At 44.6% G+C, this 24511-nt stretch overlaps 2 long non-coding RNA genes across 2 annotated transcripts in view; both read right to left on the reverse strand.

Annotated features, from left to right (window-relative positions):
- Positions 1-9180, reverse strand: part of LOC135313664 (uncharacterized) — a 77930-nt gene extending 68750 nt beyond the window's left edge. Inside the window, exon 1 of the long non-coding RNA XR_010373208.1 lies at positions 9094-9180. This is a non-coding gene — a long non-coding RNA (uncharacterized LOC135313664). The remainder of the gene's footprint in view (positions 1-9093) is intronic.
- Positions 9181-13348: 4168 nt separating this feature from the next.
- LOC135313332 (uncharacterized) overlaps positions 13349-24511 on the reverse strand; it is a 32433-nt gene continuing 21270 nt past the window's right edge. The window contains exons 2-4 of the long non-coding RNA XR_010372950.1: positions 22282-22452; positions 20218-20328; positions 13349-14554 (exon numbers count right to left, since the gene is read on the reverse strand). This is a non-coding gene — a long non-coding RNA (uncharacterized LOC135313332). The remainder of the gene's footprint in view (positions 14555-20217; positions 20329-22281; positions 22453-24511) is intronic.

Raw genomic sequence — 24511 nt, forward strand, 5'->3', positions numbered from 1 at the left:
CTCAGCTTCCCGTGCTCTGCCAACAAGGGGGTGCACAAGAAGCTGGGAGGGGGCACAGCCAGAACAGCTGATCCCAACTGGCCAAAGGGATATTCCATACCATATGGCATCATGCCCAGTACATAAACTGGGGGGAGCTGGCCGGGGGGCAGCAAGCGCTGCTCAGGGACTGGCTGGGCATTGGTCAGTGGGTAGGGAGCAACTGCATCACTTGTTTTTCCTGGGTTGTGTTTCTTTCTTTTTATTGTTTTCCTTTTCATTAAAATATATTATTATTTTGCTTCAATCCTTCAACTGTTTTACCTCGACCCTCTTCCAATTCTCTCCCCCATCCCATGGCAGGGTTGGGGGAGGGATATGAGCAAGCAGCTTCCTGATGCTTAGTTGCTGGCTGGGGTTAAACCACATCATCACCTACAGAAGGTATTTCTGGATTGTTCTGCAGTGACAGAGACCTATGAAATCTGAAGAATAGGAACACTAATCTAGCACAAGGGACATCAGCCCTAAAGGCAGAACAAACGTTAAGGAGGCTATAACTATTCTCACTCCCTCACTCTTAAAGCAGGGACCTTCTGCTTAGGATTGCAAGGCAACAGCATGGAAGAACGAGACTTGTGAGGAGCATAAGTAGCTATTCCAAAGCAGTGTCTTTTAAAGACATGACCAGCCCAGGATGCTCCTCTGACCCGCAACCAACTGCAGCCGTGGGTTCATTTTCCCTTTTTGGTGGAAGTAGGACTGGCAGTTGCAAGACATTCTCCTGCTGCTACGTGGAACAGAGCTTCAGGGCTGCACTGCTTTCTTTCATTTCCAGCCCCAGTGATGAATCTAATGCCTGAAGCCCAATTTTCTTCCTTTTTGGACTCCTACCAAAGCAAACCTCAGAAAGCCTGTCACTTTCTTTATAACTTCAGAAGAATTATTACAGCAGCTGCTAACTATTCTGGGACACAGATACAGTTCCTCAAAACTACACATTCATCTTTACAAGCAAAATCTAATAATTCCGACCCCCAAGCAAATATTAGGCTCAAAGATTCAGAAGCATATTTTATTTAACAATATGCACTGTGAGCAAGATAACCCCCGCTCATCACACTTCACATTGCTAAAAATAGAGGCTGTAGAGACACCCCATCTCTGGGATGGCATTATTAGACAAGTCCACTCCTGCTCATCACGCTAATGCAGATGGCCCTCACGACAGTCCAGAGCACAAGCGTGATGCAGAGGAAGGGAGTCTCAGCCTCAGCACGATGTTTTGACAGAGAAGCAGATGAACTGTCTCTGCTTTGCAGTCATTTAATTGAATCCCTGAAAGAGGACAGATTTTTCTCTCCACATACTTCATTGTCAAGGACCACATTGCCATAAACATTTGTACGTATGTCTCTGGAGACAATGGTATTCCGAGTAATAAAAGACAATTTTACTGACTAATTGCTGATGCTATGACATTCACGCAAGTTTCTCCAGTTCCTGGCTCTTCCAGGATGCAGTAGCTGACAGCACAGCAACAAAAGATTTAGGTGAACAAGACAAGCAATTTCTAATACCTTTTTATTGGCACACCTGATGCTCAAACTAGCCACCATCCCCTTCTGCTTGTACCAGGGAAGGCTGTGCAGGAAGCACTGGGGTCTTTGAATGTTTTTGTTATTCCATGGTTATTCCTAAATAACCATCTTTATACCATAGTCAGTATTAACTACTTCACTGGGCTTTTCTAGGCCAGGGTTGGGTAACACTGCAGTATGTCAGAGTCTTATCTTACCTTTCTGGTACTCTAATAGCAGGCTCTAAGTCCTAGCTTTCCTGGCTAACTCAAGGGAGAAGCGTTCACACCAACCCTGGCACTCAAAGGGCTCAAAGCAAAGCCCACTGGTCTGGGGAAGCAAGGGATCCCCAAGCCCTTCATTTTGGCCCAACTCAGCCAGAACCAGTACAAAAAGACTCTGGGCAAGGTGCTTAGCCCTTAAAAAAAAAAAAAAAAAACCACTGTAAATTCACTTAGGATATAATTAAGGGTATGAGTTACACTCAACACATGAATTGAGTCTAGCTGAAAATTTTACATTCATTTAGGAGACATGGCAGTGTTGGGCTGACAGTTGGACTTGATCCTAGAGGTCTTTTCCAACCTTAATGATTTATAATTCATACCTTAAAACAATTTAGCTCACAGCAGGTGAGAGCTAATGCTTGCAGTCAAAGGAGGTGAAGGCAGAGGTTTCATTGCCTATATACCACAGCGATAAAGAAATGATCACTTGAGGTAACTCAAGTGGGGTAAAATATATAGATGATACAGGATTTGACATACCCAGGTTTTACCAAAGAGAAACTCATCCTCAGGAACTGATATTTTCCGAGATGTACTTAGTTCCTCCTTCAGCTTGCAACCAAGCAACAACCTCTAATATATTGAGCTAAATGAAATGTTACAGTGCAACACCCCCGTGACCAATATTTTTTTTTACCTTTTACCTATAAGGACAATCTTTTATTTTGTACAATTCCGTCATTTTTGCTGTCCTCTGTGACCTAAAGTTAGCTAAACAAACACAATCTTTTATGCCTTCCCCTCGCTGTTCTTAGGACTGCTCTGAACATTTAAAGGTCACTTATAGCTGTGTTGTAGAAATAAACACAACACTCCAGCTTTCCCTCCCCTTTGTCACATGCCTGACATTTCTCAGATGGATTTTGTCTTTTGTGCCCTCTCTTCACCTGCTTTGCCACGTTGTCTCCTTTGGTGAGGCAACCTGTGTGTTAAGCCAAAGCACTTCCCCAGGGGTGGCTGCAGTGATCTTTGCTGGCACTGAAGGAACAGCTTCAGAGGGGTCAAAGCGCCCGTTTTGCTGAGCCACCAGGCAGTAAAGTACTAAAGAAATTACAAAACCCGCTTGGAAAGTTATTGAAATACCTCAGGTAGCATACCAGTGAAACTAGAAATAAGCAATAAACCACCAGTGGGGTCAACGTGCAAACAGTTACTGAGCTTGTGGTGGGGTCTTGCAAAATATACCACAGCTCACCAGCACCTCTGTGCACACCGTTACCCTCCAGCAGGTTCCTGGCCAGCCTTTAGTCTCAGCACACGCATGGCAGGTAATCAGTCTTCTGGAATCCTCAACTTTCCTTGTGAATGACCCATTTTTGATGCTGCTTTCGATGAGCGGGACAGCTACTGATCTCTATGGGTTCCAATAGGAATATTGGAACTTCAGAAGTACAGTATAGGAATACTGTACTTCTAAGCAGCCCTGTTCTAAAAGTAAACCCAGTCTGAGGGAGAATGACATTTTTGACACAATCTTTTTTAAAGGTACTTGGAAGGTTTTATTTTCATTCTTACATGAAAGGAAAGAAGATTTTAAAGCCTAGGTAGTCGCTGTGAAACTGCATCACTGTCCTTCAGCCAAAGCCACACTTTACCCTTACCCGTGGGCACAAGCCACTCTTACCGACCCTTTAACACACACCTAACTGCTCCCACCTTCATTCTTTCCTTCTGTTCCTTCTTTTTGAAATACGGTTGCTTTATATTGCAAGCATAGCAATGATAAATGCTGAGAGTTCATTTTCTGAGGGAGATAGTGGAAAATAACATTGAGAAGTGACTTCTGTGCTGCAGGAACTGGGCTAGCATAGATTTTCAGGGACTCAGAAAAAAAATGTAATTCAAGGAATAAAACAAAACTGGGAAGTTTTCCACCACTGTCTTGACCCACCACTGATCAAACAGCTCAGCCTCAGCTTTCCCTAGATCAAAATGAGCACAGCCATCTATCCCACAAGGGTTAGCACACCCTAAAAGAGTATTTTAGCTTAGTGTCAAGTATGATGCCCATGTCAGTGGCTCACATGACAGCAATACCATCTTTCCTTGGATGGAAAGTGAGAAAGCAAAGAGAAGTTAGTGATTTGGACGAAGCAGGAGAGAACAGCAATTAACCATTCACCTCCCACGATGGCCTACCCAGAAGAAATGCTGTCTTTTTTCCTAGCCTGGGAAAAAGCACGATAAAGACCCGCTGTGCAACCCTTCCACACCACCATGTCTGGGACATTCATCTTGGAAAGCAGCCCGAGATGGATGACACTGTCTGCAGGAGTCATGCACGGCTGAAGAGCAGAAGGGAGACAGATCCCCAGCACTGCTGGCCATCCAGCTGTAGGGTTCATGACAACAGCAGAACATCAGGCACAGTTTTGTGTCCATTAGCTCATCATCCACAGGCCTGAAGTCAGGTTTATTCAGGAGGGAAGACAGTTCCAGAGCTCTCTGCCTTCTAAGATCTTGCAGGATTTAAACAATTTCCACCGACACCAATGCAAGCATCCCCTCTACAGCTTATTTTTAAACAGCTCTGTCAGCACACGCTAACTTGACGCTTGTGTTTCTGGACATTAAGGAGCATCACGAATGGAAGCAAACACAGAATTTTTTAAATTGGAAGCTAACCCAAATTCCACATCTCCAGCAGTGAACATATCTAGTGATGAGCAGTTAGCTCACCGCAGCTGACTTGCTAGTTCTCCACAGCTTCCCTAACACAAAGCAAAAGGGAAAATAAGTCTGGTCTCACCTTTTTAAGCTCAAAGCAGAGCTATTTAGCACGACCAAGTGACATATGGAGTGGTTTGCCACAGCAGGCTGGAGTCAAGCACAGCAGCTGGACATTAAAAAGGGGGCAAGCTAATTTTACAGATGATAATGAAGCATGTATTTATGCATGCTAAAATGAAATTAATTGAAAAATTACCTTGTGCTTTAGTGTGATGACTTATTGCTGTAAGGAGGAAGAATGAAATTTTACTGCTAATTCACTGGTTAAGTGGTCATTGCTGGAAACGGGTAACCATGTACAACAGACACAGATCTCTGCTCCTGCTCTGAGCTTAGAGGCCATGTTAAGAAACTGCCAGTCACCGATAAGAATGATGCGATATCAAAGTAATCTATTCTTTAGGTATTTCAGATACCTGTAATTGAGATATTTGTTTATTTGATATAGAGGGTAAGATCCCACACAAATCAGGAATTAGAAGTGGTATTTGTTCCCCCAAGCCTGTGGAGAATTCACATCAAGATCCCTAGGGCAGGACATACCAGACCTCCTGCCAGGCTGCCAGTGCCAGCTGTGCCCAGAGCAGCATCAGGGGCAGAGGAGACAAGAGCACATGATCGCAGCCCTTCAATCTGCTCTTTGGGACGTGCACCAGCCTCCCTGCTCTAGGGATAGAGAGACATGGATCAAACAGCTAAACGCCAGATGAAGGACAGGGCAACGCTCGCACATTGTGTGCCTGTGTCGGCTCCTGCCCCTCACCTACACCTAGCGAGTGGCGGATACAGCAACCCTAGCTCAGCTGGAGTAAAGAGGTACTGCTCCATCACCTTCAGTCAAACTACGTAAGTTGGTTTGAGAACCAATTATTTGGTTAGAGAACTGCAGAACGCTGCACAAGAAGGGAGTTTATCCTGACTGGAAGCTGAAGCTGCCGACCAAAGCAAGTCCCCTCACCACCAGCCAAATCATTTGCTACTTCTGCATTCCTCAGTTTACTATTCTGGGATAGGAATCTTTGACAGACCTCAATCTCTTCCGAGTATAAAGGAAGAGGCAAAAATTTTGACAAGGCACATAGAATGTGAAAGATTATTTTTGCCAGCCAGAAATGCATTACCTTGTATGGTTAAGTTATTACCTAATAAAACATGCTAAGAGACTTACTTGGACATGTTATTACTTCAATAATATTTCTGTAGATTTAAATTGACATCACACTCAGATATTAGGTTTCTATTTTTCGTGTTTTGTGCATTTCCTAAAAATTATTTTATACTCCATAGTGAACTGTCTTGCATGAGGACACCCCATTTCGGAGAAACATGTACTGAATTAGCCTCCAGTTTTATCTTTTGGAACATCAAATCTTGTTTTACAGACTCAGTCTATTACAGAGGGGCACCTGTTTCTGAAGCCAGCAACAGAAAGACGAAACAATATTTCATTGCCAGTTAAATAGCACAATTAAAGATAAACTCTGTATGAAGAGATCCGCCCTGAAGGGTACCTTCAGTGAAGGCTTTGACATGCATTTTTTTAAAGAATTTGCCTTATAACCTACACTTAATTGCTACACATCAATCTTTAAATTTCTGCAAATAAGTAGAAAGAAATCGTGCATGGAAACTAAGGAGCACATTGTAAAAGCCACGTGTGTCTTTGCTGTAAAGACAATTAATATTCACGTGTGACCTCTTAAAACAGACCAAATCCTCACGCACAGAAATCAGCATCAGCGTGGAATAATACCCCTCACAACAGCCGAGAGCTGCTGTTAAATGCTGGAAATTGTAGGTCGTATGAAGACTTTTATCCCTTTTGTGCACCTGACCGCCTCAGCCACAAAGCTGTCAGGGACTGTTTAGATTCAACTAAGGAAATGCTCCAAAAACAATCCCTTCCCCTGCAGATAACCAATGCTTTAGAGTCTCAGCCTGAGCTATCAGGGGCCTGCATCTTCACTTGGACAATTGAGCCGGGCTGGTTAAAACGCAGCCTTCAAATGCAGGATTAGTGCTTTGCTCACTCGTTTCAGCAGTTTGTCCTTTACAATGGGGGCTTACAGTAAAGGCTTACACTGAACAGATGTATGGCTTCAAGACATTCTCCAGTTTAAATGCTGATGTTGTTTGTGTCACCATGCCACATCCCTTCTCTCTACCTAGAATCAAGGACTGTAGGTTGTGACCATCTCCACGATGGAGCAAGAAACTAGAGCTTTGCTTTGGAGGGTACAGCGTGGGAGCAGAGGTGCAGAAAGGATGATGGCACAGACACGCATTTATGGCTTCTCTGCATGTGCCCCCACCCAGTGCAGAGCCACGTTTCACTTTTTCATCACACCGTAACTCTGTGGTGGCTCTACCTTGGAAAAATTTTAAACAGCTCCCCATCAGCCACGCTACTAAGCAAAACACAGACTGTGGTTTGGGTATGCCATCGCTCCTCTCAAATTGAGCTTGCACAAGAGAACACATGACGTTTTTTACTCAGACCTTTCTAGGAAGAGGGCACACCAGCTGCGTTTGCACATACAATGGCTGGCTAACATTCTCCACTTACAGCTCTGCCAAGTGCCAAAATCCGTTGCTTTCTGCACTTCCTAAATACTTGAAGTTTTAGGCTAGCAGAATTATTTTGTCAGGCACATGTATCAGTGGAAGGCATTTATCCCTACTGATACGCAGAAGCATTCCTTGCTGTGGCACGAAGGAAAAACCATTTGCAACAACATTGGGTTTAAGATCATTTGTAATCCACAGACTCCTGCACCAGGTGCAGGAAACCAGTACCAGGCTGCAAGCTGCCTTTCTTAGGCATAAGTCTATAGTTGCATGCTGGAAATAACACCTGGTAGTTCCAGGTGTTGGGTAGACAACATTGTTAATTCCTTAGCTCATAGTGCAGGAATGCTGTAGATCATTATTTTTTTTGAGTCCAGAAATAAAGAATTAGCTGTAGTCAGCCAAGGTATGTACTGGTAATGGGATAATGAAGAAAATAACGAACAGTAACTCCCACTTCTTCCTTCCCCACCATACGTGTGCCCTCATTAGTGTCCGTTCAGCATTTTGTCTCCAGTGGAGGGTATACTCTTAAATAATGCATTCCCAGTAATCCTTAAATTGTTCACAAATTCAGCTGCTATCAGTCTGCCAAACAAGCAAATAAAAGTCCGTTTTAAGGAACAGAAGCTCTTATTCTGGCATCCGAGGACAGCTACAGATGAAGCGGAGCACAAAGAGCTCCTCGCGCACCAGATTCAGATTTCATGCCTCCGCTGTGCGAGGTTAAATGCCAAGTTCTCGTCTCCGCAGAGATGGGCTACCGATCGATAGGAGAACCATACTGCAGAGCAATTGATTCCTTGCTTTCAAGGGGATTCAGATACTCTCCCTTCTACTGAAGGGAGTTATTAAGGTGTCTTGTTCCTCTATATATTTCTTAATTGCATTTTCTGAAATGCTGTACTCATTTCACAAAATCTCCCTTAAATCTTATATCCTCAATGGTTCAACATTATCATTCATTCCACAGGAGGCTCAGTAACATAGAACAGCAGAATAAATACAGATCATCTCAACACCTCCTCATCGCTCAGGAGGTCAGCTGTAAGATTCACCAGCTCAGAATGAGTTCACAGACTGCTGCAGATGATCTGGTCATTTACAGCATGTGAGCTTTACATGGAGCATCCATGAAGCCTATCTGGGAGGACGCAGGCTTTTCCACTCTTATCACCATGAAGAATCTTAAATGAAGCCGAGTACTTCCTAGCATGAAGTAGTGAATTAAAGCATAATGACACTTTGTTACCGGAAAGCAAGATATTGCTTAACAAAAATGAATCATTACAAGCTAGACAGCAGAGAGTTTACCTTTAATGAGTTTCCCCAGAAATTTGTCATCAACAGGAAAACATACAGGGTTTGCTCTATGAAAGAGAGAGGCCCCCGCTGTCCACAAGGAATACTGCAAGAGAGCAGTAAATGCCTCTTCTTGTTGCAAATAGATTCTGATTTTGCTACTTTTCACCAGTTTCAAGTCACCAACACAATCTTGTTTCAGGCAAAAAAGATTTAGTTCTCTACAACAAAACCACAATATTGAGGCCAAGAGAAACCCCCAGAGACAGAAAACATCACCAAATTCATGCTGAACTAGTCTAAAAAGATATAATACTTCAAACTATAGTTTGCATCCTTACCAGACAATCTGAACTCCAACAGCTATCATACTTTGATCAACACAGAGTCAAAAACTCAGAAACAGAGTGAGCCACAGGGCACCACAACTTGGGGAAACAGTGCCTGACGCTAAAGCAAATTGGGCATATCCCTAAAGTCTGAGTACTAACTCACATCCCCCCCCAAACCCTTAATCCCTTCTTTCCATCCTGCTTTTCTAATTTTTTTCCTCTAACCCAGACCATGCCCCAACCTGATAACTTTCCATATCTTGACATCATCACTCTCCAAGCCCTGACAAAGATAAAAGAAAAACAACCCCTTACCTTTAGCAGTGCTGCTTCTGAAAGCCAGCCTCAGAACAACCACACCAACCTCTCCCACAAGCCACTTTAACCAGACTAACTTACAAGCAGAGGCACTACTAACAGGTGTGGGCAATGATCACCCCCAACCTCCTCCCTGCAAAGCTGTGTCTGGGACGATGATATTCAAAGCATTATAGCAATTACCAAAGCCTGACGAATACCATCTGTGTTTCTGCAAAAGGTACCTTTCACCACTTAGGCTAGGCTTTCCTACTTAGAATCTGGAAAAAAAACCCTGGTCCTGCTTCTCTACCTTCCCAGCACAAGCACTTGAAAGGACACAGTCATCATCATCTTCTGTCATTTTTCATCTTAAGGTGAAAAAACCCAACATCCAAGATGCCTGTACCTTCAAAACTGACAAATCCATGCGGTATTTGTGCAGGTGATTCATCATTAGCAAACAACTTGTTAATTACGGCTGCTGATTAAAAGATGTAAACATCAAAGCTGCACCTGCTTTCTAAATCAATCGCCGTTAGGGTGTAAATATTTTATCTATACAGGATGGGAAAACAGAATGTCACCAGTGTTTAATCTGTACCATTCGTTACAGATTTATATTAACCTTTAGAAAAGCAGTGACTACGTCCCAGCGTTCAAGATGAACCACTACTAAGGATAAGATGTGAGACAATTTAAAATGGAAGGATGGTGCTTTACTAAAGGACAAAAGATTATTATTGTTGTTGTTGTTGTTATTACTACACCACTGCAACAATCCTAAAGCCCCAGTTAAAGTAGGACTTTCCTCTGGGGTTATACTGTCATGCAGATATAACTTCAAGGTAAAATTTTCGACCTAAATAATAGCGTTGGTTTGTAGCACACAGGGAAGAAGTTTGGCCAAACTCCCAGGTGATTATTTCAGACCACCTGGAAGCAGAAAGCCCTTCACTCACCTGCATCTAATGCAGCTTAAAAACTTCACAACACTAAGATGTAACTAACTGCCTAAAAGCCTAAAGCCAGGGGATTGTATTAAAACGAGTTGAGTATAAATGCACACAAACAGCAAAGGTATATTTTCATCCTTTTGTTCTAACAGTCCACCACCAAACTGATTCCCGAAATAACTGCTGGAAACCAGGGAGGGAGAGGGAGTGCAAATAATATTTGCTAAATAGAAAAACAAAGCACCAACAAGGCAGGCTGTTCCGAGTTTGTCGGTATTTCTGCCTATTAAGTCAAAATATAACCACAGGAATTAGGACACTTTTGAAAATCAAATGGACACCATGATTTGTAACACCTGTAAAATGACGATATTAATATAAGGTAAGGAAGAAGCTGGTAAAAATTATTTCACGCACAGTTTCTAGATTTCATGTGCAAGAGAGACAGATGCACTGCGCTCAGCATTGGGAATACATCTTGCTCTTTGGCTGTAATTATTTCTCTCCGTGCTATCGTGTTACCTGATAAATGTGACGGGTGGAGGGACTGCATTTCAAGGCACGTTCACAAACTGGCAAAGCAAAATGAAGTTAAGGACCCACGTGAGCGTACAGAATTTTGGGATCTGACATTGTTCTGATGCAATGCTTCAGTACCCATAAAAATGAAGAGATGCAGGAATGAGATAACAGTACCTAATTATAATGTCAGAGGCTAAAAGATGCCTGAAAACACAGGCTAAAATGAGTACCGTTGCCTAGTACATTATCTTCTGAACTCAAAATGACAATGGTTTTACTGCATAATTGCACTTTTATTGTTTTATTGCACTCATTAAGAAGAGCAGCCTTTCTCTCTTTATTCCTTTCTGACTACTTGTCTCCATTGCTCCTGGCTGCTGGCCTAAATCCCTCATCCAAACTTATCTGCAGAGCAACTGGCAATGGTCTGGAAATAGCCGGCTGGTCCCATGGCGCGTCCCTTCCCAGTGCCGAGATGCAAAACCCCGTTCAGAGATGGCTCGGCCAGCTCTGGGAGAGGCCTCGGCGCTGATTTCCCAGGGAGCCCCTTGCTGTAATTGGCACGAGGAGGTCGTTGCTGTGCCAGGAGGAAGGGAAGTGGTCCGTGCAATCAAGACGGTGGGAGGCTGCAACCATGGGACTATCATACATGCAAGGCTTTCATCTCTTCAAAGTTTATTTTTTGCTTGACAACCCAAACATCAAAATCTGTGCATGCTAAAGGTTGTTAAATCTCTGAATGTCCCTAAATCCAATGAGTCGGCTCAGTTTGTGACTTCCCTCTTCATTTCTTTTCTTTTTGGGCATGTTCCCCCTGGTGTGTACCCATGCAGAGCTCACCCTAGCACACAAGGTATCACATGCTGTAGATGGCACGGTGTTCATGCACTCGACATGGAGTAAATCTGTTAGGATTACAGTATTCTTGCTTCTACAAAGGCACAGTGTAAACGTCACCCTCAAAGACAAGTATTTCAAAGACAAAGACAAAGCTGTCTTGCTGTACCAGGCTGGTCACCCACTGAAGAAAGACATGACTGTCAAGGGCAGAAAAAACACCCACCCTCAAGTCTGTGGATAACATCACAGACTGAAGTCCCCAGTCCTGCAGTCACCAAAGTGGGATTTCAGTCAAAATCGGTGGGGTTTTGCCTAGTTTTGGCAAAATGATCTGATCCTTTATGAAAGCCACATACCGAAGGAGCAGGAATCACTGCAGGCGCTGGTAACTGGAGCCGCCATGCGCTGGCAGAAGCATTTGCAACACCTGCTCCTCAGAAGAACGGCTGCCACTTAGTTAAGCATCATATTAAACGAGACCCAGACCAAATTTGGATGCACTAATGAACAAATAAATTATTGACACTAAGTGCATGGCTGTACTTGTTCCACTAGTCTGGAGGGTTAAGCTTGCCAGAGGGGATGAAGAATCACAGTTTGTCTTTCGAGAGCCCGTTATACAAGGCACAACCTGGTTATTTAAGTGCGGGTCACACTGACTTCGACTGCACTGTTTACTGAGGGGTTACGTACATGCGTGAGGAGCTCATACAGTCAGAGCCACTTTTTAAGGCGAAGCATGACCTGTTTTTAGAAAGTTCACCACCCCCCCAGCACTTTATAAATAATTTCTCATAAAAGATGGTGAATTTAAACTCTTGATGATCTCCAGGTTCTTGTGTGTTAGTAGGGTTTGAAGAATGAATGGCAGAACAAACAGACTGGTCTCCTCCTGTGGAAGCTGGCTATAAGGATATGGAGGTGAGGCACACTAAGAATTAGAAATATTAGACATTTTTGGTAGAGTTAGGATCTAAAAGACAAAGTAAACCTACTGGAAGTAGTAAGTTTGACAGAAAACAGCAGAAGGGTTGTTAAAATCACTGCTTAATAGCACTCTGCCCACCTGCGTCTTTGGAAGTTTTGGGTTTCTATACATCACGGGTTCTGTACCAAAAGCTGGTACCTGCTGCTCACAAGAGACTACCCAAGCAAGGGTTAACAAAGCTAAGCTCAGGGGCTGAGGACAGCACAGGCCACCCGGGGAGAGATGAGCACCTACAGTCAGAGCTCCTGGGGAGGTCTGGCTGCGGCCAGCGGCACAGTGCGCATCCTGACGGCAGCCTCCGGTGGCAAGGCGCGGCGGGCAGATGTGACGCCCACCCTTGCTGTATAATCCATAGGGAAATTTGCCTTTAGGAGCAGGGCTCGGTCTGCTGCACCCGTGCTGGGAGGCAGGAGCCAAAGGCAGAAGCACAGGAGAAAAGCCATGCGAAAACTAACTTTGTGGAGCAGAGGAGGACTGTAGCTCCCTGCTTGGGCAGGAGCCGCAGGAGCCAGAGCAAACTAATCAGCACAAAATGAGGGTAATCACAGAGATCCCCAAGTAACCCACGCAGTAATCTCGCCTCCGGCAGGAGCCAGTGGCTAACTGGGCTCCAGCACACAGGTTAACAACCAGTGAAAAGAGAAAATGTTAGCCAAGAACTTGATGAGATTGTCTTAATTTTTAAAGCGACATGGGATTTTTAAAGTGGTGTCTAGAAAATTAAATCGGAGCATATTGCTCTAGGTGGTAATAAATTAATGGCTCAGAAAGATAAGAACAATAGCAGCTGGAAAGGGAGCAACTGCCATATTCTGCCTTCTTTTTTAACATCTTAATTTCTGCAGATTATTATTTTACTTCCAGTTGTTCAGATCGTGTGGTCCTTACCGTGATTAACCAATTTGCTCTCTATTCTGTGACAATACCTCACCAACAAGCCTGGCTAAATCTTCGCTTAGCATCAACTTCACACACAAGAGGGTCAACTCATCCCTGAGCACTTGTCAAAGTGATTTTGACTCAACCATTAAAATAATCAATCCCAGGCTTGGAAGTCCTAGAAATAAAAAACCCTCTGACCCGGAGTTACTTTCCCAAGAGGGTATCCCCGGCTGATGTAAGCTGGCATCCCGTTACACCAGCCGATGGCAACACAACAGTTACCCAGGGTACGTTGCTCTGCGCTGCTCAGATCCAGATATAAAGGGGTTAGGGCCTGGATTATTTTATATCCTAATATTTTCTCTTAGGTTACTTTATACCCTGATATCTGCTCCTAGGTTATTTTATATCTTTATTGTTTACTTTGTTAGATTTATTTATATGTGAAGCCATTTACAAGAATAACTTAACAGTAACAGCTGCCTGGCACCGAGAGACCATGAAGACACAAGGCTATATAGAGAGTTGTAGGGCACTGCATATTAATACATACCACGTTATCAGGAGCATCTGGAAACAAACAAAGCAGAGATGATTCCCGTGTGATAGCAAAACACAGCCTCTAGAAGGAAGGTTCCTTAGTAGAGTGTAGTGAAGCTTGTGAAATGTTAAAACATGATTAGTGAGAACTCTGGCTGCAGTGGGTACTCGCAGGTGGGGTGGCTGCAAGTCCCGACCTCTGTCTCCCTGGTCCTGCGTGCTGCAAAAAGCAAGTCTCCCTAAATTAGTTCATGGGCACACCGATAACCACCATTGCTGTGACATACAGATCCGCAAAAAGTTCAGTTCTTAGAGAATTCTGCCCTGTATACAAGAAAAACATTGAAACCAACAGCACCAGGTAGTGAAAGGTTAATATTGACACTTAACGCTTCTCATCTCAGTATCCCAAATTGCTGCACGGGGTCACTGGGTACTGTTACTGCCCTGTTGCACAAATGGGGGAGCAGGAGGGAGGTCAAGCAGCCGCGCCGAGATGCTGCAGTGACTCAACGGGGCAGCTGAAAGGATCTTCTGGCTCCCAGCCAGGATATTGTGCCCTGATAGACTTGGTCGTGCAATATAATATTTAAAGAGTCACTCCAATGTGCTTGAGAGGAGGGAAGTTGATATTAAGGACATCAGTCAGGAAAGCAGCAATACATTATTCAAACCATTTCTTGAGCATTCAGATCTCTGCTAGATGCCAAGACAGCTCTCCGGATTCTATTCTTTCAATTTAGTATGAGAGCTGCAAGAAAGAAAAAAGATGGAATCAATAACCCAAAGCTGTGCTGTCTGCTATTAAAATGAGAAATCAGAATATCCAGAATACCAGACTTGTAAATCATTTCATGTCCTTTTGTTAAGTTTTGTCTTAGATTTCAAGTTCCCTGCGCCTGCAAACGGCACACAGCTTTCCCAAGATCTCAATAATTCATTAAGAACTGGTTTGGACTTTGATTAAGACTAGTAATTCATATTTGATAGCCCAAAGCCCACAGAGACAGTCCTCAAGAAACACGGGCAGGCAGAGCTGCAAGGCAGCGTCAAATCCCGACGTCTTTAATAACTAATTGAAAATAATAGCTTTTTTGTGGTGATGCCAATGCGTTCAAAGCTTTGCAATTAGGTGTGAAGGAAGTCACAATGAAACCCAAACCAAATAGCTCGTTAAAAGCCAGCAGTGAAAAAGACTAAAGATGGAAAACAAGTAGTCGTAAGCGGATCCAAACTGTAAAGCTACTGTCTGGGATCATGGATATTCTTACATAATTTTGGCAGAACTTGTTCAGCAAATGGTTTTTACTCGCTTTGTTTGCATGGACTGTTGAAACCAAACCAAACGTTCGCCGCTTTCCCGCACGGCTCCCAACACAGCCCCTGTGGTTGATGAACCCATCGCAGCAGGCTTCAGGCAGGGCTTCCCAGTTTGCCTACTGGGAACTCCTCCCTCACTGGGAACCGGGCACTGGGTCGGGGACAAACACCTGGTGCTGGGCCGGGTCGGGGTGCTGCAGGGTGGGTTTGCCATCAGCTCCGCTCCCCACGGCATTCCCTGTGGTTTATAAAAGCTGCATGAGAGCACGATCCAGGCAGGGGGCCAGATTTATCAGGCTGTTATTAGACATCCCTTGATTGCAAAGACATACAAATTTTCACATCCGAAGGGAGAGCTTAACCCAAACGGTCGTATTAATGCAGCTATATTGTATATCACATATTACAATATTTATATATACCGTGTATATATTTTACTCTCATATAAATATATATTCATGTAACTGTTACTAACATTAAATCATTCATTACAAAGTTGGGAGTTTTTAAAAGTACAAACACATGCCTGAAATTAACTGAAGCATTTGTTTTCACCATTAAGTCAGCTGGCGAAGTGAGCAAGAACCAGGCTGTACAAAGGCGCACAGGAACTCATTAGTCCCACCAATAATAAAAGCTAACGATAATGGTGCTCTGAATGGAAATGATTCTGAAACCAGGGCAAGCACTTCGATAATCGCCAGACAAATAGGCTGCCGACAATAAGGTAGCTTCACAGCCAAATACTAATTGAATCCGTCAGCCAACAGAGAGTGGCCTAAAATATTTGTTCCGCCAGGCTTTAAAGTTTCTAGTTTTTGATACAAGCCTTCAGATCTGAGCACCGGAGAGAGCAGGACCCTGCCCTTCTGCAGGCGATGAGAAATGGCAGGAAGAGAAAAGCAGGGAGGCTGGCAGAGGGTTAGAAAGCAGTGAGCCAACACCACCCAAAACGGCGGCAGGGCCAGCTGCTTCACTTCCAGCCGGAATTACACTTTCCCCCGGTTAGGTTTTTTGTATTTCTTTGTTTCTTTTCGTCCTGGAAACGCAGGCGTGGCACACCACGGCTTCTGGGAGATGGCTGAAGAGACGCATTAAATGCTCCAGGAACAGATGAAAGAAAACGCTATTATCAATTTGCATTTCAAGGCAGGTTAGTCCTGGCACAAGGAGCAGTTTCTTTTTTGTGTTTAAAAGGCTTGGATTTCTCCTCTTTCTGAGTGGGACGTGGTTATGCATAAGGCTCCTTCCTCTCCCAACGGGAGATAAGCTTACCCCCCACAGAGGAGCAATGTTGGGGGGGTTCACTCAGAGAGAAATTAAGATTCCCACAGAAAACAGTTTTGCTGTCACCAACGGGTTTCTCTGCTGCTGCTTCATAACGCACAGAAACCCTGGCAGCGTGCTTGCAGAAATCATGCACGGAGCGTTCCTCGGACTGTCGGGTGGCGGGAAGAGATTGCAGGGAAGGAAATCCCAGTGTAGACATCCCGGTCCCATTCCTTCCAATTCCCATTAGCTGAGCTAGCTTTGTTCCAAGCCAAGCGCCCCAGAGCCTCCCGCAGCAGGGGCAGAGAGCCCAACCTCTCCCCCCAGCCCAGCTGCCCCCGCGGGGGGTTTCTCCTACCCCCCAAGGTTCTGATTTTGGAGCTAAAGCAGTTTAAAGGCATTTTCGTTACATGCGCAAGGTCTTTAGCCATGTTTTCACTGAGATTTGGGAAAAGGGAAGCCAGCACATGTGGAAAGACAGACTGCGGCAATACTTGGGAATGCTGTCACCTGTTGCAGGCAGGCTTTTTGGCACAAAGTTGTGGGGCTGGGGGGCTGGGGAATGTGGGGGAGGCAGCCTGGCCGCCCGGACAGCCGGCCCTGCACCACCGGGACTGCTGAGACATTGCATTAGGGTGCATGAGAGAGCACAGAAACCACCCGCATCCAAGATGACTGAAAAAAAAAAACCAGGCTAGCTATGCTGAGAGCAACAGTCAGGAATTAATTACATCTTCACAAACATATCCATGCCATGCTTTTCTCTGTGGCCTTCCCTCCAAGGAAGGAAAGCACAGCTAAGGAGCTCTAAGGAAGCTGGGGAGTGTGTCGGCCGCTCAGAGGAGTGGGGACTGCACGAGCCCATCCTTCTCCTTCCAATCCCTCCTCCTGACTCGTGAGCGCAGCGCCGCGGTGTGTGCTCAGCCATGAACGCTTCACCGGCCATTCATCTCCCGGCACTAATCAGAGAGGGAATACTGCCCAGGATGTTATTTCCCTTTGTCCTCCTCCAAAGTCGGGATGCAGACAAAGAGCCCCAAACCCCCTCTTCTGCCAGATGCAGCCCTCAGACCTTGATCCTTGTCTCATCTAAGGGGAGGCAGCTGCCGGCACCGCATTAGTCTCTCTCTCATGTGTGATGGCATCAACATCTGGCAGGAGCTGAAATCTCTGCCCGGGCAGAATGAGTCCTCAGCCACCACAGATGCTGCATGTCAGGTGATGATTCGTTCTGCCACCCTCGGACACACGCAGAGGAAACATGGGACGAGGGGAAGCACGTACAAACTTCCACAGAGAGGGAAAGGGACCGAGGAGACAAAAAGTGAACCTGTGGGACACCAGCAAAGACCTTCATTCGGGAAACACCCTCCTGAGGACTATCGAAGAGCTTTTGCCACCTGCTGTCCAGGCAATGCTGTTTGGGGCCAGGGCGGCCAGAGGGGAGCAGGGCCATAACCCGCTCCGTGCCCAGGATCTGGCCCCACAGTGGGCACTGTTGGCTTTGAGCCTTGCATCTTTTAGGCTGGTGATGGACAAACGGCTGTTATGACCACCATCACTTGAGGCAGAATTCAATACAGGCATGATCAAATCACACCTTGTGAACTGGGTCCTGCTGGGGACCCGGTGAGTAGGGCCATTAGTTTTCTGATTGTTGAGCACCATCAGGGGATCTACGAGCCTAAATGCTCAGACCAGTCCGGGTATGTACAATAGAAGAACGTGGAGGTGTCCTAAGAACTGTTTTTTGGAAACTTGCTTATGGCATCTACACACTATCAGCCGTGTTTCTTGCATCACACTCTCAAATTCAGCTGTTTAAACTCTAGCCAAACTGCACTTTCTGGAGCTCATTCCAAGAGTTTCCAACCAGTGAAGAATTTAAGCTCAGTGTGGAAGATCCTTGGATAAACAAAAAGTTCACATCACTGGTGGTTTTTTGCTTTCTTGCCATTATAATTAAAAGCAGCATTAAAGCTCTCCCATATTCAGAAAGTTTTGCTCTCCACATGTTTTTTTTTTTCTTTGCGCTTCGGGCACAGATCACTAACTGACAGCCTGACCGGGGCCGGGTGCTGGTCTCAGAATACCTTTCATATTCTGTCTCTCATTAAACCCCAAATTTGGGAACTTGCCTGGATTGCCAGTCCTCCTTGTATTCAGCTTTAGATAATAAACTGCATAAACACAGTGAATCAGCACGACTGGATCACTACATCCCCCAGGATTACAGCAGCTGCTCTAAGCTCCACCAAGAGAAGAGAAGACCTCAGCACTGGTCTATGAGATGCATTAGCTCCCTGTACTTGTAGAGCAGGGAAGGGGTTGAGTCACTGCCCTGGAGGTATTTAAAAGACGTATAGATGTGGTGCTGGGGACCTGGCTTAGTGGTGGAGTTGGCAGTGCCAAGTTAATGGTTGGACTCGATGATCTTTTCCAACCTAAATAATTCTGTGATTCTAAATGGGGTCTCCAGATAGAATATTTTATATCCCCCAAAGATTCCCCCTGGCGGGAGTGCTTGGTGATGGACCAGGTGGAGGAGAACCACTGTGCACTCATCCCCGCCGGTCCTGGCTACCACACAGGGATCCGGTGAGCCCCAGTTCTTCGGCTTTGGTCTCACACACCTGTGTATCTATACAGTGCGCAAGTCCTACCTAATAAAACTGGCACCTGACAACATTTTAACTAATCTCCTTGCTCATAAAGCTGACAGCATGGCTGATGTGAACTCGCAGTATGGCCCTAAATGTGTATTCATATTAGAGTGTGGGTGACAACTGATGATGAATAACCAGCAAGAGCAGAGGAAGGCATAGCCCGTGGTGCACCAGTTGCTCTGGCTGCGTCTTCTGACCACTTTGACATGAAAACTAGCCAAGTGACAAGAAACCCATCCCCAAGATCACAATTGTCCTTGAAGATGTGAATTGCTGTCACTGGTTTAAATTAGGACATAATTCACTGACAAATGATGCACAGTAATGAACGTTATGAACCACAGCACCGCTCTTCAGACAGCTCAGCTGCTCCAGATGTGAACTGTTAAACACAGGCAATGGAGAATCTGGTTTATTCCTTAGATAATCTTCAAATAAAGCCCAGGTTTGACTCAGAGTGCTCTCACTTTGTAGCATAGGTTCCTAATTTGCAGATAAACCACTTTCAGGGGGGTATTCAATAGCACACAGATTATCTCTACATTTGTACCTATAATCATTTGCAGTTCTGACTGAATCACCAACAGGTTTAGTAACAGAGTGAGCAAAAAATCTCCAGGCCATACATTGCAATAAGGGAGATGACAGGATGCTATTCATCTACCTTCTCTCGTGAATACCACGTAGAGGGTCTTTCTAACAGCTTGGAAGAAGATGAAAGCAAAAAATATGAAAGGGGGGAAGGGAAAAGAAATCTCTCCATGAAAAATGTTTTGTAAGAAAGTGGTGGGCTGAATTCTTCTGCCAGGCCCCTGCATCCAAATCCTTACTCACCGGTGTACACTGAGCTACTCTGCAAGGAAGAATGGCAAAACCAGAGAGACATGGACCCAAGCCTACGGAAATAAATATTACTCAGCGATTTGATCCCAGCTCTCCCAGAATCCATCACCTCCAGGATGTAAGTTGCTTTTTACAAGTCAAATCAGAAAAAACTATCCCAACAAGGAAAGACAGACACCCCGTCATGTCTGGGACATGACAATTCCTGCATTTCCATCTACCACAAGTCATGCCGAGTGAAGATTCAGGAATCTCCACTCTGTCCCTCCTAACCACTGCCATAAAGGGTCTTCCCGTTGCTGCCAGTTGTTCTTACAGGGGGTCTGTGGTCCGGTCCAAGGGGTGTACTCTAAGTTCTCAGTCCAGCTCCAAAGCTCTGCAGACGCAGTCCTCAGGCACCAGGAGCCCAAGAGGCAACAGAAGGCACCTGAGAAGTTTTGAAACGTAATCAACTTTATGCCTTATGTAATTGTAATGAGAGTTACATTTTATTTGTTAGAGAACAAGTCTATGAAGAACTTAAAAATCCATTCTTATTTAAAAATTACCCATTTCCACCACAAATTCTGTTTAAATTCTGAGACACCCGAAACCCAGCAAGTCATTTTCACTGAGCTATCTAGGTGTGAAAAAAACCATCAGCAGCATTTTCCCCAGGGAAGTCCTTACTTTTCATATCAAAAAGCCTGGTGCAGTATGCTGCCAACGTCTAGTTAAGAAGGGCCACTTCCCTCCACCTTCATCGATGCTTAAGACACCATTTTAATATCAGCAAGGTTATTAGATTAGGCAGCACGAGAGACGCAGGAGATGCCCACAGTGATGGGAGAATGATCCTCATCTCAGAATAACTCACTACAATTGTTAAAGGTTTTTTTTAGCTAAAAAAAACACGGAAAGATAAAATTCAGCAATGCTTAGATAAGATCAAAGCTCTGCTTTTACTAATGGTTAGCCATTCCTTTTAAAGAAACTGCAGTTTAGCTGGACATCACATCAAACTTCACCACGAGTCTCGTCACTTCTCTCATTTCCTGCTTTTAGTTTTCTCCTGTTACTTAACAAATATATTCTATGTGTTATTATATAACTGAATATACTGATGGTGTTTTACTTGTAGCTTTTAAATTTCTTTTTGTTTAGTTTCTACTGAAGAAATTCCATGAAGATTAATGGCAAACTCTGTAAGAATTACATTTTAGCGCCATTATAACTGAGATAGGTAAAATTAAAAGGCACCGATGTAGGTTTCTTTTGTCAAAGCCTGTAGCCAAGCCTGATTACAAAGTTCCTCAACAATAAATCTCCACTGTTTCCTCCTGATACTTACAGCAACAGGAACAGGGAATAAGTGAGAAAATCTGGTTATTATTTTGTTACTTTGTTATTTTTTTATGCGAAGTAAAGAAATAAACAACTGCTGATGGTGAGCTCTCCTGTGAACGGTTTTTCCTGGGGATAAGTGACTTGGTTTGCTCTAATCATTTGATATTGTTACAGTGAATTATGGAGGCATTAAGATGTACATCATCTACCTGTGAAGTGAGACTTATTTTGGAACCTTTATGTTCTCCATGGCCCAAAAACTTGCTGTACGTACTAGACAAGTCCTAGGGCTGTTAATGGAACCCTTTTGGAACTGTTTTTAAGATGCAAGTATTGTGCATGAGCAGCAGCCACGCAATTAAAAACAATTGCAGTCCTACTTAGCAAACTGTGTGAGGTATATTTAAGGTGCTTAGTAGAGTATCACGGGCAACACCCTCATGTCGTTTAAATCAACGGCACAATTCCCAGACATGTCAACATCTGTAACACTTTTTTCTATTCCAAGTAATTTCTTAGATTAATTTTTTGGAAAAAAAAAAACAATAAATCTCCAGTGGGTTAGGCTGGAGCTGCTATCAGTAAAGTTGTTGTACACCATGAGGGATCAATCCTGACCAAGCTCAGAGTAATTTCCTCAGAGTACATTTGGGCTCCTGTGTTAGACGGAGCCATCCAAGCTAGATATTAATGTTCCCTCATACAGCCAGTTTATTAAGACAGAGCCTAATTATCTTGCATGGATGTCCTGCTGTCACACTTTGCCTTTTGGCAGTGCCACCTCGATAGTATAACTCTATTCCTGGTATGTTTTGGGGAGATACACTAAGCATAATGCCTGTGTTATCAGCTGAGCCTACACTGTGATGCTATGGCTTGAAATGAGTGTAAACACAATGCAAATATTAAAGACGTTCCTTGGCACTTCACTGGGGGAAATAAGGACTGGCACAAGCGCTGCTGTGTCCTTCAGCAGCTCCCCTGCCCGCAGCTGCTTCTTCTCACCTCTGCCCTCCCTCAGTCTGCTTGAATTATTTTTGCTTTCTATATTTACCCCTTGTCCTCCTCCGCTCTGTGAGATCAGGACGGCATCTTTTCCTCAGTTGTGAGTGATGAGATCCCAGCTGCGCATATTTGGGATCGGTGTCCGAATGGAGCAAGATCTGCTTGGACTATACCTCCAGCAATTGAGCACACCCAGCCCCGTCTGCCACCTGTGCCAGCCCTAGAGGTGTGAGAGAAATGATAATCGTTATTCTCCACAATAAGTATTTTTTATTTAACAATGATATTCAATATTCCATTTGATACAGTAGCGTAAGCAAAAACGAGAACTTATGTTCTCTTTAAAAATCAGAGAATACATCTACCATCACACATGTACCGTCTCGGCAGCTTAGCAAACCAAGAATGTTTCTCAAGCACAAAAGCACTGAGAAAGCCTTGTCAAACACGGTTTGAGGCATTTTGGATGCCTCATTTTCATCAGAAGTTAACCCTGCAGCTAACTGAGGGATCATAACTCAACTTTTTGATTGTTCTCTGTAGGACTTAACAAGCCCGAGAACATGCACTTCTATCATTTTGATGACACTGAGCCTTTTAATCAAGCATCACAGTTTGCAAGGACTGCAGTGTTAGTTATCTGTTATAAATAGTTCGTTGCCAAAAAGTATCAGATCGTTTCTGCAATATTTGCGTTAAGGAGACTTAATGAAATGAACATCCTGGCATTAGGAGGGGGGTTATTTCAAACAGGGGGCTCTTCAGAATGTTCAAGGCACTGTAAACTGTGGGATACACTATTTAAATACATATAATCCTTACATCCTGTGTGCTGCAATGTGTACGGTGCTAATGAACCCAGAGGATCTCTTGATTTTCCTGCCCTATTGTCATTTCTTAATTCTGGAGTCGCCCCGTGGGAGCCCCTAACTCAGCCCCTCACGCTGCATCCCTGCCCCAGAGGCTGAGAGAGCAGATCAGCACACTACTAGTCATCCGAGAGCAGAAAGCTCCCCGCTCTGAAGACAGATAATCTCAGACCTAGACGCACTTAGCAAAGAGAGGGATTTTTGTGGCAATGAGCAACAAATGTGGAAAAAACTGCTGCCAAGATCCCAGCGATCCCCCTGCCCTCTCTGCTTTCCAAAAAAAAAAAAAAAAAGACCAAAAAGAGGAAAATGTCTTTGAAAATGCCCCATTAGCTCCGTTCTGGGGGATGACGGCTCGGCTCTGCGCTCGCCAGCCTTCCCCGCCGGCCAGGGCGGCCCCTCGGCCGAGCGGAATCAGGCTCAGCAACACCGGGGTCAGACCCGGGCGGGCTGTACGAGGCGGGGGAAGGCGACGGCGTGGCAGCCGCGGGGGCACTGATGCGCGGAGGAGGGAACGAGGGCATGGGTTTCGTGGCAACCCGTACTGTCAGATCACTCGGATCTTTTTTGGGGTTTTTAGCTCGATTCACAGGTATAGCAATTGTGACAATAACGCCTGTGCAGCTCAGTAGGCAAGACACAGCCTTTTTTGAAACAATTGAGAGAAATGACCGTTATTATTGGTACGTGCTGTTGACTTCACTTCATATATTTCACACACAGCTCATATATTTTGAAAACAGGCCAGTGCTTTATCACTCGAGTAGATGAACTGGATTCTGGTACACATCTTATGAAATTCTGCTTAGGAAATAACACTGACCAGGTGCCAAAAGATGTAAAAGATGAGTATCAGAATAAAAAAAGGCCGATCTGCAAGATAACATATTCCAAAGTGTAAATCACGAATATTAATCCAGCAAAAATGGCAGACTTCAGGGGGAACCATTATTAAAAAGGTGGCTATTAGTCCTTATTTATCTCCTTTTACATGATAAACACCCTTATTGTCTCCTGAGTCTACCTAATTGCAACTGGAAAATTGTTGCCATGGATGCCACTAAGGTATGCAGATTGCTAGCTTCTATATTTTTAATCTTTTTCAATGGTTCTCTCTACGATACCAGTAGAAGCGCTGCCGGAATTCAGGCAAAAATGAGCAGTTAGATGACAGATGAGACTCAGCCACTTTGCCACTGGACAAAAGCAGAACACAATCATTTTATATCGCTTGCAAACCCTTTTGTAATACCTGAGCTGCTCAATCAGCAAACGGTGCTCTTGGAAAGGGAAAGGGAGCTTTGATGTGCAGGCGGGCACTGTGCATGCGAGGTGACCCACCCTCACCCCACGGCAGCGGCTGCCGGGATGGGGCAGCCCGGCCGTTTCACCGCGCTCTGGCACCGGCCC

This window comes from Phalacrocorax carbo, chromosome 5 (genome assembly GCF_963921805.1).
Source record: "Phalacrocorax carbo chromosome 5, bPhaCar2.1, whole genome shotgun sequence".
Taxonomy (NCBI): domain Eukaryota; kingdom Metazoa; phylum Chordata; class Aves; order Suliformes; family Phalacrocoracidae; genus Phalacrocorax; species Phalacrocorax carbo.